This window comes from Prosopis cineraria, unplaced genomic scaffold (assembly GCF_029017545.1).
Source record: "Prosopis cineraria cultivar Desert tree isolate PC_DT_omini unplaced genomic scaffold, ASM2901754v1 PC3, whole genome shotgun sequence".
Classification (NCBI taxonomy): domain Eukaryota; kingdom Viridiplantae; phylum Streptophyta; class Magnoliopsida; order Fabales; family Fabaceae; genus Prosopis; species Prosopis cineraria.
Window position 1 is genome coordinate 41312744 of NW_026555334.1, and position 16622 is coordinate 41329365.

Consider the following 16622-nt stretch of genomic DNA (forward strand, 5'->3'; position numbering starts at 1 on the left):
TTATATATTTTAAAAAATTTCAAAAATTTAAATATTACATATTATTATATTAAAGCCACATTTAATGTTGCTACTAACTTATTTTATTAAATAAAATTTGATAATTTTTTTTTAATTTAAATCTTTTTCACAAGCTTTTGAACTACTTAAATACTGCAAAGTTTTATATTATATTATTATTTTTTTGTAATATTTTGAAAAAAAAATTATTTCACACAATTTAATTTTCAAATTGTTTACGATAATTAAATTTTAATTATTTTTTGATTAGATTATTAATACACATTATTTAAATTATTTTTGTTACTGGTTGACGTATATATTTTTTTTCTACTTATAAATATTTTTAATTAATATTTTAAATATCTTATTAATATGTAAGATTTTCCAACCTGTAAAACAGAAAAAAAATATAATTAGAAAATTTAAAAAAAATTAAAAAATTGAAAAGATAGATAGAATAAAAAATGAGATAAAATAAAAAATTTACTTATAAAATAAGAAACAAATAAAAAAAATTAATAAAATCATAAATAACTTACATAAAAAAAAAAAAAGAAATGAGAGTCGGAGAATATCAGAGAACCTGAGAAGATGAGGTATAGTAAAGAACAAATGAAAGGCGAGCAACAAATGAAAACAGACGGGGGCATATATAAAAGCAGATAAAGCAAGCCACTTTTTTCACAAAAAACGTGGCTCAACATGAGCCATTATCAATTTTAAAAATAATTTAATTTAATTTTTTTATGTTTTATTTTACATCAATAAAATCAAATATTTTTATTAATATTAAAAATAATTAAATTGTCCTAACAAAAAAAATTATTATATTATAAATATTGTTATGTAATTTAATTGTAAATTTAAGTTAATAAATTTATAATATTAATTGTAACTGATTAATTAATTTCTAACAAATTAATTAGTCTCAATAACATAATCATCATTATATAATTAAATATATTTTGTTATGCTAATTTTTTATAGTACTAATTTTAACCAAACAACATTTATATAATAATAAATATATTATATTTGTAATAAAAAAATATATTTGTTAAATAAAATTTAAGTATAAGATTATGAAAGTTATGTTGTTAACATTAATATAAATATATTCTATTTTGAGCCATGTTTTTCTGCAAAAACGTGGCTCTGAGCCAGCTTCTGACAAAAACGTGGTCCAGCCACGTTTTTTTGGCAAAAACATGGCTTTCACTGACGTCAGTATCCGTTTTCTGTTATTTTCTCCTTCAAAATATTAAATTAATTACGGTTTAAAAAAAATCATAGCAATAATCTGTCGCTGTTACCACTTTCTTTTTGTAGCAGTCCTTATTCGTGACCCCTAGGGGAGGGGGAGGGAACCTCCAATTTAGAGGGAGCTTTTCGAGGAGAGTGGAGAAAAAATTTTTAAAAAAATTAATTATTTAATTATTATAGTTTTAATTCAATTATAGTTAAATCATTGATTTTTGATTTATTATAACTCAGTCTTTAAAATTTTAATTCAATTATAAATCAGTCCCTGAATTTTTTCTCTTATAATTTAGTCCATAAAGTTTTAACCTCTTAAATATTAGTCCATATGTTTTAAAAAATACAATTGTAAAGATTTAAAATATTTTATTTTAAATCTATACAATTTTATTTTTTAAAACATAAGGACTAATATTTAATAGGTTAAAACTTTAAAAATCAAATTGTAAGAGGTAAAATTTAAGAATTGATTTATAACCAAGTTAAAACTTTAAAAATTGAGTTATAACGAGTCAAAGTTTAAAAATTAAATTATAATGGGTCAAAATTAGAGGATTAAATGATTATTTTTTTAAAAAAAATTTCTCTCCTTTTATTTTACCAAACAAGTCCTTAAATTGCAAATCCTTTGGTTGGAGGATGTAGAAGGTGATTCTGAATTCAAAAATGAGTTAAAATATAAATTTATTCTCATAATTTTCATCCAAGCTTAACTTGAGTTTTTCTATTTGGAAAGATTTCTAATATGGATTCCTACATGGGTGGCTATCCAACAAGACATTTATGATTAAATTTAACAAGTTAACTGCTAACTAATAATCAACTAAAAGCCGGGGCAAAATTGTACTAAATTGAAAATTTTGAGATAAAATTGAACCAAAAATACTTGAGAATATGAGATGTGCCAACGTGGAAATTTTAATGGTAGATTTATATCTTAACCTTCAAGAAATCCATGTCATGGTGACAAAAAGGCATGATTTAACATTTCCCCATCTCGCGATCGAGGGCTATCATTTCTAGTATTAATGTTTCCAAGGTTATTCCCGATAACTGTACGTAGGATAATCGTCAAACTATATGTTAAACTCAGAAGACGTTAGGGTTAACTTAAATTCAATGACTAATAAATATTCAAGGGGACGTTATTTCTCCACGTATGCGTTGGTAGAGTAGTTTCTGTTGTTCGATGATAAGAGAGAGGTTTCTTCTCCTTCTTCAGTCAAAGACATGTTAGTCGTTAACTGTTCTTCCGAGTTCTGACCCGTATATAGTATACTAGCTAGTTAATAAAGCAAGGCACACGTCAATTTAATTTTGCTTGAATTTCAGAAAAAATGTATACACAATTAATTTATAACTGTATTAAATTCTTCAATCAAGATATCATAAATTTATAATTTCTAATACTATATATTTTAAATACAATTGTATAATTCAAAAAATATAATCGTATAATTTGGTAATTAAATTGTTCATCCATCATGATATCATTAAAGATAATACATCTATTGTATTTTGACTAATTAAATAATTGTACGTAAGTCTAATTTAAGTAGAAGTATGTTTTTTGTATATGAATAGAAATTATTAAAAATCCTAATCTTATTTTCCATTCCGTTTTTAAAATAAATATAATAAGAAACAAAAAATAGAGAGTAGTTAGGGAAGACAGAACGGAGCAGGGGTAACGAATTAAAACCGAAGATAAAAGTCAGAAGAAATCCAACAAAAACATAAAAAAAGATCTCTCCAAGCCAATATATAATGGACATTATGAATTTCAGGGGATTTCTACGGGTCTTCCTGCTTAATTTCTGAAACTCCGATGCCAACTCTTCTTCATCCCATTTACTTATTATATAACTCTTGTTCATTGTGAACAACAAGTTATCACGTGTATCAGAAATCTGAATCTCAATTAATAATATAAGGTTCTTGGGCTCTCTTATCACAGTTTATCCAAATGTAAAAGATACGCAAGGCTTGGTAGAACAAGTATTTGATTATTATCGAAATATAAATGGTTATAAGTTTAAATTGAAGATGAAAACTAATTAATAAACCTAAGAACTATGGGAGCAAAATGTGAATCTTTCGAGTACTAACTGTTTTCTTCTTCTGCAATTGGTACTCTATTTATAGTGACAGAGTGATGGTAGCTTCTTCCTTAGAACCTGAAATGTTCTTGCAAAGAATCACGAATCTCATAAAACTCATGGCATGGTCTTTAATCACCGTATTTCATTTTTAGTAACAAGCCAATTTCACCGAGATACTTAGGCACTATAATGCGGTTCTTGCGAGATCCAGGATCATTTGAGATCGTATCTTTATACACCAACAATCTATAGAGGGGGTTTGCAACTGACGAGATTTTGACATGCTTATCTGGCCGTGATTCTCCACTGAGCTCGGGGCTGGTCCCTTTGTTTAGGTTATTGATTGGGTCTGACTCTTCAATTACTTAGCCTATATGGCTTTATGGACTATGCAATGCTTTGGCAAGCAACATTTTATATTTAGCCCAAACAATGCCCCTATGCTAGTGGCTGATAAATGTAAGCCACGTGGCATATTTGAAAGAGATTGAAATGTTTGTAAGATGTCCCTTATTAATTCACGTTTAACTTCAAATCATGAAAATCAAGGGATTAACCCTCAAAGGATTATCAAATTATAAAATTTCATAAAAAGGGAATTTTTCAAATCCTTTTTGAAAGGAAAACCCAAATTCAATGTTTCAAATCACAGACATTATTTAGTAAGCTCAAATCAGAGTTTTAAAAATAATGCGGAAGCATGAAAATCAATTGGGACAAAAAATAATGAGTTTTAAAACTCAAAACTAATATTTATGCAAAAAAATGATATGTGTGCCACGACTCGCGACATGTGTGTCGTGGCTCATCTTCTCTGTGCCATGCGCCACGGTGCATTGAGCGAATTTAACAGCATCAGTGCTGTCACAAGACAACATAGGGAGCGAACTTCTAACACGTCCTAAATCTCCAGTCGATATCTGATTGAGGTGATTTCAGTGTCTACATGGAGCTTTCTCCTAGCTCTAGCTAATGATACTAGTTTCTCACTCAAACTTATTTTCTATAAAAAGTTGGACATCAAAATCTATTTTTACTACTTTTCACAAAATTTTACAAATGAGGTTTCCCAACTCCACCACACTTGCCAATAGCTCACACTGACCATCTGACCACACTCAATAGACTCTAACAGATCTGTGCAATGCACTATACACAATCAAAAACATGCTTATAATAAAATCACCACTCAACCCGACGTCCTCAAAACACAAAGGGGAGTAAAGTTGTACAATTTCATCAATTTCATTCTAGTTCTTTCAAAATATATATGTATCTACTTGCACAAATATTTTAACCCTATCCACGAGTTTACAATTAAAACTCACTAACCCAAGGCACAAAATATAAAGTTATACACAAAATCATACAGTAGTGCATAAATCATGTCAAATGATCCTAGTTAGCAATTACATTAACAAATACACATAAAAACAATAAAAAAAGGCATAAAGAGGATTATTCCACAATTCTAAGCCTTTGTGTGTTTTTCTCAACTCGAATATGATGAGCTAAATCCTAAAAAATATTGAGAATTAAGGGGGGAGAGTACAATCATTCAGTAACCAAATTTTACCTAACCTATATAGTTGTATATCAATTGTAAATAGATGCAATTAAGAAAATACATAAATATCACATTTAAACACTTGGCCACAATTCACAAAACTAACAATCATGTAACCGGGCCCACAACACATAATGTTATGATACCTTACACAAAGTACAATACAGGGTCGCAAAAATAACAACCATGCGCCCCTAACACACCACAAAACTAACAACTATGTAGTCGGACTTATATGCATGATCATATACCAACCTTATATTATTCTGTTACCTCTGATATAAAACCGGTGGCTTTTACATAGCTACGTCCTTCACGGACTAATTTAGTCTTTTACTTGTGAGGAGCAACTAGGCCAAAGTGAAGTTACTCACTTATGTAATTTGGTTTCCCCTAATACTAACAACCATAGAGTGTCGTATCCTTAATCTAGTCTCCTCATGAACTAGTGGAGATTAGTTAAGTTCAAGTCCCTCGTAGAACAAGTGGAATAGTCTTAAATGAACCATAGAATAAGGGCTATTTCCTAATTTCAACAGTCGGTGCCAAGGCAAGCTCTCGATTCCAATGGTCACTGCCAGTACCACGTGGATTTAAAACAATCTACTCCTTTCCCTAGGTGAATTCCCACCAATGATCATGCTATGCAAATTTATCATATAATATGCATTTTAAACAATCAAATCATAGCACATGATCTCACATAAGCTCAAATATTCCATAAATTCAACACATTTCTCATCACAATTATCCACTCACCATACCAAACTAAAATCAAGTTCACACATCACAAAAGGTGGCATAATCAGGGTTTTTCTTTCTAAAACTATTTTGCAAGTCAAAGACATTGCCAATGTGCATCATAAATCACATTTCACAAACATAATTAATATTCAACTATAAAAATTAAGTTTTTTTAGTTACCTCAAACCTTTGAGAGGTCAAAGGTTTATCCCTTATAATGTTAACTTCTAAAACTTCTCCCAAGCTTAAATGGTATAAAAAACGAACCTCATTACATCCATACCACAAGAATATCATCATTGTCTCAATCTTGAGAATTTATCAACATATATCTCCATACACACTATTCTATCAACCCATAATCACTACCCATTCATACCCAATGAGCTTATTAAGTTCTATTAATGTACATTATCATTAATAACATTTCGAACCATCATTAATGCACATAAACCTCTCCTAACTACCACATTTATGTCAATTTTTGGATATTAAATTCTTTCATGGACCAACCACTTTCAAAATTATCAATGTAGTATTCTAATACCTTAAACAACACCCATTATACTCATTTTAACTAATGAAATCAGACCCATAATCTTATAGACCAAATTTCAACCTTTCAACTTAAACCCTACCATAAATCATCATAAAAGAGGGAGAGAAAGGAAGAAGAAGGCATAATAAACTTACCTTGGGTGTTTTGAAGCTTTAATCTAGCCTTAATATGATCCCACAATGTGCCCTAACAGAGCAAAAGTAGAGCTCTTCATTTTCTTATTCTTCTTCTCTTCTATTTTCACGCAGAATGCAAACTGATTTATAAAAAATTTTGCTTATATGCCACGGTGCACGATGCCTTTCGCTACAACGCATGGCATAGAGGAGCCCATTACTTTCAAGTTTATCTCTATGCACCATGGCGGACTAACCACGTGCCTCAACATATGGCACAGAGAGTAATTTTTACTTTTTCTTCCTCTTTCCTTACCCAAGTGGCTTGCCATTAATCCTGACCCACTTATAGGGTTGAAATCACCATAATTATATCAAGCTAAGCCCCTTTAGCCATACACCTTGTTAACTCATTAATCAAAATAATTGGGTTAACTAATCACGATTAATTTTCTTGGATGTTACAATATCGCTTCGTCTTTGAGCACCTTTTGTCAATATAAATTCTTGTTTTCTTTTTCTGGTCATTTCCCTTGCTGTTTCTTGCTATTTAAGCTTCTGTGTTTCTTGATTCATTCTTCCTTTGCTCAATAATGGCTTCTTCCTTTGCTTCCCTCGCATCAATTACTGCCCCCTCTAATACTCCTATTGACAGTTTACCTGATTCCTTAGTCACAATTTGAAATCTTGTTGCTCTGTTAGGAGGATTGATGATGGTACATACTTTATTTTTAACTCGTATTTTTTAGATTGGGTTCTTATTCTGATACCTCCCCATTTTTGTTTTAGGAGGATTCATCTTTCAATAACTTTATTGCCTTCTGGTAAGCTTCATGCTTTCTATTTGGTCCTTATATTTTAGGGATAAAATACTAATTGTTCTTTATCTTTCTAATACTTCTCCCTAGATCTTTCAAATCGCTAACAAGAGTGATGTCAGGTATTTGACCATCTCCCCCAATCTTTCTTAGGTGATCGCTCCCACCCAACCAAATTTATAGCTGTTAACCTCAGTTCGCAATCTCATTCTGGCCTAGATGACTTCAGCCTTTACTGAATCTTCTTGCTGAAATCTTTAAAACTAGCCCCAGTCTCCTCACACTTGGTCCAACTAGGTGAAGCACTTGAGATAAATTTACAAACTACAGTAGAAGAAGATGGGTCTTTATGACCTAATCAACTCTCATTGGCCAATGTCAACATTCCTGTTAATCTACTGATAGCCCTTCTGAGTTTTTGGGCACCCGGTTGTAACACCTTCATCTTCAAGTTGAGCCCCATGTCAATCATGCTCTGGGATTGTTTATATACTTAGGGCTACCGATCACTGGGGAGGGACTTTTATGCTATCCCCAAAAGGCATGTGCAACATTCAAGAAAATTAAGTGTGATTGGTTAACCCATGAGTATGATTAATGAGTTAATAAGATGTGTGGTTAGAGGGGCCTACTTGATGTAATTTATTATAATTTTAGACTTAGAAGTGGGTTTGGATCAATGGCAGGCCACCTCGGCAAGGAAAGAAGAAGAAAAAGTAAAGGTATGCCATCTGTGCCACATGTCACGACGTATGGTTAATCCGCCATGGGCATAGAGGCAGGTTCAAATGTAACTGCCTCTCTGTGCATGTGTCACGACGGAAGGCAACGTTCACCGCAACACACGACCAAAATCTGACTTTATCAATTCATTTTTTGTGTGTGAAAAATAGAGAAGAGGAGAAGAGAAACAAAAGGTACAACTTTGGCTCTGCTAGGGGTTGTTGTTAGAGCATGTTGATAATAGATTAAAGCTTTCCAACACCCAAGGTAAGCAATCTAAGCCTTCTTCTTTCTTTCTCGTCTTATTTATAGAGTTTTAAGTTAGGGTTAGAGTTAGAAGTGATTTTTGATCCATAAGAGTTATGGGTCTAATCCCATCATTAAAAGGTATATATTGAGCTTTGTTTGAGGTAGTTAAATCCTATATTGATGATCTTTAAGAGTTTGTTGGGTAGAGCCATTAATATGCAAAAATTGCATTTAATATAGTTGTTGGAAGTATTGGTGGACCATTAATGGTGGTTTAAGGAGTTATTAATAATAATATGCATTAATAAAATTTAGTGAACCCATTGGATACAAATGGGTAGTGCTTTTATGAATTGACAGAATAAAGTGGGTGGAAATTAATGTTGAAAAACTCACAAAATGGGATGATGATGATATCTTGTATTGTATTTGTAGTATAGTTTAATTTAGCCCCATTCAAGCTTGGGAGAAGCTTTGAAAGTGTTTTTGTGTGAGGGCTAAACCTTTGACCCTTTAAAGGTTTGAGGTAACTGAGGAAAAACCTTATTTTTATAGTTGAATATTAATTATGTTTGTAAAATGTGGTTGATAGTTTAAATTAATGATGTAATTTAGAAATACGTTTAACCTGTGAAATAGTTTTGGAAAGGAAACCTTTATCATGCCCACCCATTTGTGATTTATGAATTTAATTATGACATGTTATTGTGGGTGAAAAATTTGTGATTTTTAATGTATTGAGCATGTGGAGTATTTGAGTATGAGTATATTGAGTTTATATGCCATTAATTGTCATGAATTGATTGTTTGGAATGTATATTATGTGAGAAATTGTGTATAGCATGATTATTGGCAAGAGTTCATCTAAAGAGCGGAGTAGTTGAGTAAAATTCACGTGGTATTGGCGTGATCATTGGAATTGAGAACTTGCCTTAGCAACAATAGTTGGAATCGAGAGGTAGCTCGTGTCCTATAATTGATTCAGGATTGTTCCACTTATTTATGAGAAATTTAAACCTAACTAGTCTCCATTGGTTCATGAGGAGGCTAGATTAGGAGTACAATACCCCATAGTTATTAGTATTCGGGAAAAAACTAAATTACATAGTGAGTGGGTTAACTTGGCCTGGTAGCTCCTCACAAATGAAAGACTTGGTTAGTTCATGAAGGATGTAGCTACGTGATAGCCTCGATTTCATGTCGGAGGTAACAGGAGGGTATAAGATGGCATTTGATCATGTATTTAAATTGGCCTCATAGTTGTTAGTATTGTAGTCTGGTAGGTGTTAGGGACTTATGGTTAGTATTATTGCAACCTTAAAATGTGCATTGATATTTATGGATATGAATATGTGCCTTGGGCTCGGTCACATAATTGTTAGTATGTGAACCATAGCTAAGCCTATCATATGTATTGTGTTGTGTATTTTTGCATATTTGTATCTGTTTATAATTGATATGCAACTATATAGATTAGATAAACTTGGTTACTGAATGGTTATACTCACCCCTCAATTCTCATATTTTTAGGGCCTAGCTTATCGAATATGAGTCAGGAAAAACAAAAACATGCAGAGGCTTAGGATTTGTAGAGTAATCCTTTTGTATGCCTCTCTTTATTGTTTTATGTAAATGTTAATGCAATTGCCAACTAGGATCTCATGGTATTATTTTTGTACTACTTGTATTAGCTTAGTGTATAACTTGTATATTTTGTGCCTCGAGTTAGTGAGTTTTGGTTGTAAACTCATGGATAGGACCAAAATACTTGTGCAAGTAGAAACATCTATATTTTGAAAGATTTGAAATGAAAATGATGATTTTGTGCAAGAATTTTCTCCCCTTTGTGTTTTGTGAAAATTGTGGTTAAGTGGTGATTTTAAGAAATATGTGTTTTTTTATGTATGGTGCATTATATGGGTCTTCTAGAGTCTATTAAGTATGGTTAGATAGTCGTGTAAGTTTTGACACTTGTGGTTGAGTTGGGACACCAAGGTTGTGTGTTTTTTGTAAAAAGTGGTAAGAATGGGTTTTGATTTCTAACTTTTTATAGAAAATGAATTTAAGTGTGAAACCTACGTCATTAGCTAGAGTTAAGAGAAAGTTTAGTGTAGACACTAAAACCACCTCAATCAGATATTGGATGGAGATTTGGGATGCGTCTAAAGTTTGTTCCTTGTGACAGCAACCGATGCTATCAAATTCATGTAATACTCTGTGGCGCATGACGTGTCACGCCGTGACGCATGACATAGAGAAGGGTGAGCCACGGTGCACGTCACATTTTCTACATAAAATCTAGTTTTGAGTTTTAAAACTCATTATGATAGGTCCTATTTATTTCCCAAGCTTCCATATTATTTTCAAACTTTGATTTGAACATTTTAAGTGTGTGATTGAGAGTGAAAATTGAATTTTGAGATCCCATTGTATATGATTTGAAAACATTCTCTTTTATGTAATTTTGTAACTTTAAGAATCATTTGAGGGTTAGTCTCTTGATTATGACATTAAATATGGTGTATTAAGGGAGATTTTACAGCATGACTCTTATGTCACTCTTCCTGTAAACTTGGAAACCAAAATTAAGGGTGCTAGCTCCTACCCAAAGATCATGGAGTTGTTTTTTCTGAGAAGCCAACTGATGAGCCCGTCACCCCTACAGCACATCTTGTCTTCATTTAGATCATATTGAGCTAATAGATCCTAGCCCCTAAGGGAGGAAGCCCGTGCAACTTCACTTGTAGATCGCTCAATCCCTACTCTATGAAAACCAACTGGCCTTAGGGACCATGTTTTTATGCTGTCTATATGACGGTAGGAAGGAGTCCTTGCTAAAGAAGCTCTTCAATAACTCCTATGGGCCCATCTAGTTTCTGAAGCTATGATAACTGCTTACTTTCGTCTACTCTATCGAGAAACTTTCCTCGAGGATGCCCATGTCACTCACCCTTTCACTTATCTGTTGGGTGACCATCCTCTGGATGAATCGAAGAATTTCTTTGATTTTTTTATCGACAGAATTAGCCTTGTGAATTACCTTAAAGCTTTTAAACATTTTAGACCATTGCCTCCCTACTTGGTATAGATTTCTGGCGAACTGAAAGAATAAGACTTCCTTATTACTAAGGGATGAGGTTTTTCTCTCAGCTATTACTCATAAGAAAATGTGGCTTCCTTATACTAGCTCTTCCTTTAAACCTTAAGGTTTATCTGGAGTCATATCATTCCCAACTGGTGGCAGGTCAGTTCAGGCTAAGCTAATGCATACCTTAGGGATTATTTCCCTAAGTTAATGTAGAGCTGTTGGATTAGGAGGCCATAAACCAAGTAGCTATTCCACACACTACTCAAAAGTAGAGTAAGGTGGAATTGGTGGACAAGGATGCCTACCTCTGCTTTAACAAATAGTGGCCCTAATGCTTCAGACCATCATAAAGGGCCATACTAATAAGTGTTACATATTATGTTTGTCTTTTGTTATTGATATATTTTGACCTATTTTTGATTTTTGCAGGCTATGATTGGACATAATCACATACATTGGTGAACTGCTTGAGAGGCAACATTAATGCTCCTGCTGCTTTGGAGACCAAGAAGGTTCTTTGCTAGGGTTTATGGTTAGAGAGATGGAGAAGGAAAACGCATCTTCTCATATCTTGATCTTGAAGAAGCCCAAACTCAAGAAGAGTCATCCCCTGATCCACATAGACAAGGGAGATGGTCTGATAAGAGGAAACGAGCTCTATCTACCTTGCTTAATCCTAAGAGGAGGGAAAAGACATCACTTGCTTTAGTATCCTCTGATTGACCCTCATCTGCACCTCTTAATTCTTAAGGGGACAGGCCCTTGTAGAAGTACCAACGCTTTCTCATCCTGTCGGATGACTCTGATGAAGGCAGAATGAGCCCCTTCTTCTTGAAGGCTTAGAGGCACAAGCTTTAGGTCCTCAAGTAGTCACCTCCACTGCCATTCTTGAGGCAATTCTTAAAGATCCAAAGATTTCGAGGATCCTATAGAGATCGCTCGCAGTGTGGCTCGAGAGGTGACTGAAGGCTTAAAAGATACTGAGGCTACTGTCGGGGTTTGGGAAGCCATATCTACTATGGCCCTAAATGGTGCCGATAAGCTTGGGGGTCTCAAGGCTTTCGATGAAGTTCAAGATATTGCCTCCACTACAACCTCAAAGGTGACTCTTATTATCACCTTAATAGAAGGTACTAAGACTAGGGGCTCTAGAAGGCCCTTGGAAGAGCCTTTAGTAACTGCCAGTGTCGATTCCACAACTCTGGCCCTTTCATCTCAGAGATCACAATGGTCGCCTTGGCCTCTACTCAGGATGCCTTTATGCGAGATGAGTCTGAGGCTACTACTCTTGTGGGCCTAGTAGAAAAAGCCTTATAGTCAGCCTTGAGGTCTGCCCTTATTCCGCATTCTTTACATAAAGGCAAAGCCGCAGTGGACCTTAGTCAGTATCAATTTGTTGTATTCTCTTCTTCTTTCTCTTTTTTCTTCCTCTTGTTACTAATTACCCCTTTCTTTCTTTAGCTAGCATCAATGAGGGCAGCCCCTATTGACACCTTTTTGGCCCTCATCCGTGTTCTTGATACGGACATGGTATTAGATGCCTAAAGGGTCGTTCAATTCTAACTCAACTGAGACCCACTTCTGCTTCCTGAATAGAGTTATGAAGAGATGATCGGGTCATAACTGCTGTGAAGAAAGCTATTCTCATACTCGAGTTGAAGTTCTCTACAACTAAGTCCTAGAATGTTATGGCATCATAAATCACTGTCACACGGAGCTCTCATCCCTCTCAAACCATCTAGTAAATAGCTAGTCTGTTAGGGATGAATATATTGATATTAAGGCCTGAGTAATTGCTACCAATGATCGGGTTTAGAAAATTGCTCCTCGCGTAGACCATCTTAACTTATTACAGGTTATAGTGGTTGATTTGAGTGTCAACTGGTAGTTGTTAAGGAGGAGTTAGCGCAGGCTGAGAAGGCTAATATGGAGTTTGAACTGGAAGTCGCTAATAAAGCATTAGATGATATACAGGCCATCTCTAAAGAGAAGCTTCGTTTAATGTTGGAATTAGAAATGGCCTTTGGTCGACATTAATCACTAACTACTAAACTAGATGCAGCTTTGGCTACATGGGACGTCCTTCGGGCTTACACAATAAATTTTTATTGCCCCTTATATCAAAATTTTTTATGAATAAAAGGACAAGTTTTTCTTAAGATTTCAATTTGTTTTAACTCATGTTGAGGCCATTCTAGGTCTCAAGTCTTTGCATCTAATTACTTTTTTATGTTCCTGACCTTTTATAATTTGCTATTGCGATGGTCAATATTTCTTTAAGTATTTTTCATTTATAGCTCATATATATGGAATCCCGTCAAGACTAGAAAACCAACATGCGTTTCCTTTAAAATAGTTCGCCAAGTTTGAACGATCCTTACCAATTAGGTAAAAATTTACCAAGCATCCGATCCTTAGAATCAGGTGGTAAAACAATTTCCATATGAGCTCACTCATCCAAAACTACTTCTTTTTTATTCTTTTATTATATATCCTTGAGACCTCATTCTTCTGGGTGATCATATGATCCAACGCTTGTAAACGTATCTCATCTAATTGAATTAACTCATTCATCATGGCTTCATTATATTCCTCAGAAGATCTTTCTAAGTTGTTTCCAATGCGAAATGAAAGGATCACCATTTCTATAAGTAATATGCCCTTGTGTCTATATGTCAACATATACAGGCTTATGCTTGTAGCCTCTCTTTTTGATGTCCTGTATGTCCATAATGTTTCATGAAGTCGTGCATGCCATTCCTTAAGGTCTTCCTCAATTGTCTTTTTTAGAATTTTAAGGATTACTTTATTAAAGGCTTTAACCTGCCCGTTTGCCTGAGGATAGTATGTTGAGGATGTTAATAGTTTGATCCCACTTTCCTCGACAAAGGTTTTAAAGTCGCTTATAGTGAACATGGTCCTTTGATCTATTGTAATCATTTGAAGAATCCCAAAACGAAATACAATTTGCTCACATGTTAAATTAATAACGTCATGTTGCTCGACTTTCTTCATGGGGACGACCTCTATCTATTTTGTGAAATAATTCGTGGCCACTAAGATGAATGAGTGGCCCTTCAATGAGGTTGGATAAATTTTTCCTATCATATCCACACCACCCCTCGAAAGGGCCATAACTTAACGATAGGATGCATGTCTAATGCTAGTATCTGCTGTGTTGGCCCATGAGTCTAGCATTTCCTGCATCTTTTAGCATATTTGATGCAATCTTTTGTCATTGATAGCTAATAATATTCGTGCATGCGTACCATCCATTGCGTTTTTGGCTATGACTGATAGGCCCCACACACTCCTTCATGCACCTGTCTTAAAACCTCCATATACTTAGTGAAGGCCAAACATTTACGTAATAATCCATCGAGGCCCTTTCTATACAACTTATCTCTAATTAGAATAAAGTGTTGGCGCGTATCCTTATTCTGTAGGGATATCGTTGGTTGGGATTTTGTAAATAACTTTTGAAATTATCCCACCAATCCTGAGCTAATTCTTGTGAGATTGCACCATACTGCACAGTCAAAGCACGCTAAGAGATTGAAGGATGTTCTTTTTCTTCCAACACCACAATTATTTTTCTACCAGTTCGGGCGAAAGCCTTAGCCCTGACGTTATTTGGGCTAGTTCATTGGATTTTTAATTTTGAGCTCGAGGAATATGTGTCAAGGTTATTGTTTCAAAATCTTCCAAGATTTGAGAAGCCCCTCCTTAATACATCACTAGAGCCGGGCTCATATACTTATATTCACTAGTCAATTATTTGATGACCAATTGAGAGTTTGACACTCCTTGTTTTTTTTCCAATATATTGTCCTTCCCTGGCTTTTTGTTTTTTTTTTTTCACATAAGCCTGATTATTTTCTTAAATATTTGTTTGCCTTTTTATCTTATCATCTCATGAGCACGCGGAATGGATGGGAGAAGCTATTTGCTTATTTAAGCCATTCATTGAACAAGAGCAACCAGCTGACAACAAATTGCTAGCGTTTACAATACGTCTTACACCTATCAATCATCAAGTGGGTTGTAAAATCTAAGATAAAGTCTATCTTAAAAACAATAAATGGTACAAAGTAGTTCACAGTTTGGTTTGCCCTAAATGCTACAAGGCCTGATCATCTGGTGTCGAGACCTGCACAACATGCCAACCTTCAAATCTTTACACACACAAACCACCCCCTATATATTTACTTTCTTAAAAGAAACAAAATAAACGCAAACATTTAGTTTCTATCAAATTTTTTGATATTGTAAGAAGAAAACTCATATAAAGCAGGGCACACGTCAATTTAATTTTGCTTGAATTCCAAGAAAAATGTATACATAATTAATTTTTAACTGTACTAAATTCTTCAATCAAGATATCATAAATTTATAATTTCTAATACTATATATTTTAATACAATTGTATAATTCAAAAAATATATTCGTATAATTTGGTAATTAAATTGTTCATCTATCATGATATCATTAAAGATCATACATCTATTGTATTTTGATTAATTAAATAATTGTACGTAAGTCTAATTTAAGTACAACTATGTTTTTTGTACATGACTAGAAATTATTAAAAATCCTAATTTTGTTTTGCATTCCGTTTTTAAAATAAATATAATGAGAAAACAAAAATTAGAGAGTAGTTAGGGAAGACGGAACAGAGCAGGAGTAACGAATTAAAACCGAAGATAAAAGTCAGAAGAAATCCAACAGAAACATAAAAAAAAGGATCTCTCCAAGCCAATATATAATGGACATTATGAATTTCAGAGGATTTCTGCGGGTCCTCCTGCTTAATTTCTGGAACTCCGATGCCAACTCTTCTTCATCCGATTTACTTATTATATAACGTTGAACCGCTAACTGTAGGTTTCCAGAGCGCTACACAAGAAAACGAGACTGGCCAATTAATCAGCCCACAAAATAAACAGTCTGGCTGCAAGTTGCATACTTTCAAGTCAAAATTTCTCTCTCACCATTTTGTCCGTTCCTACCCGCCGAACCTGCTTCTTGGCACTTTGCCTTTCACACTCCACTCGTCCGCCTTCTTTGATTCGGAGCCATCTTGAGTGCTCATCATCCTTTGCTGCTTATCAGGACTGGACCATCGAATTTTTTTTTAGATGGTCCAAATTTAAAAAATTAATTTAATTTTTAATTATAACAACAACAACAACAACAAGCCTTTATCCACTAGGTGGGTCGGCTACATGGATTGCAAGACGCCATTGTGCTCTTCATTTATTAATTTTTTTATTTTATATTTTTTAAAAATAAAAATTTATAAAAATTATAAAAAATTTGTAATAATTTTTTTGACTAATCTATTGTATATTAAATTTTTTATATTTTTATATATTGACTATCTAGATGTATTC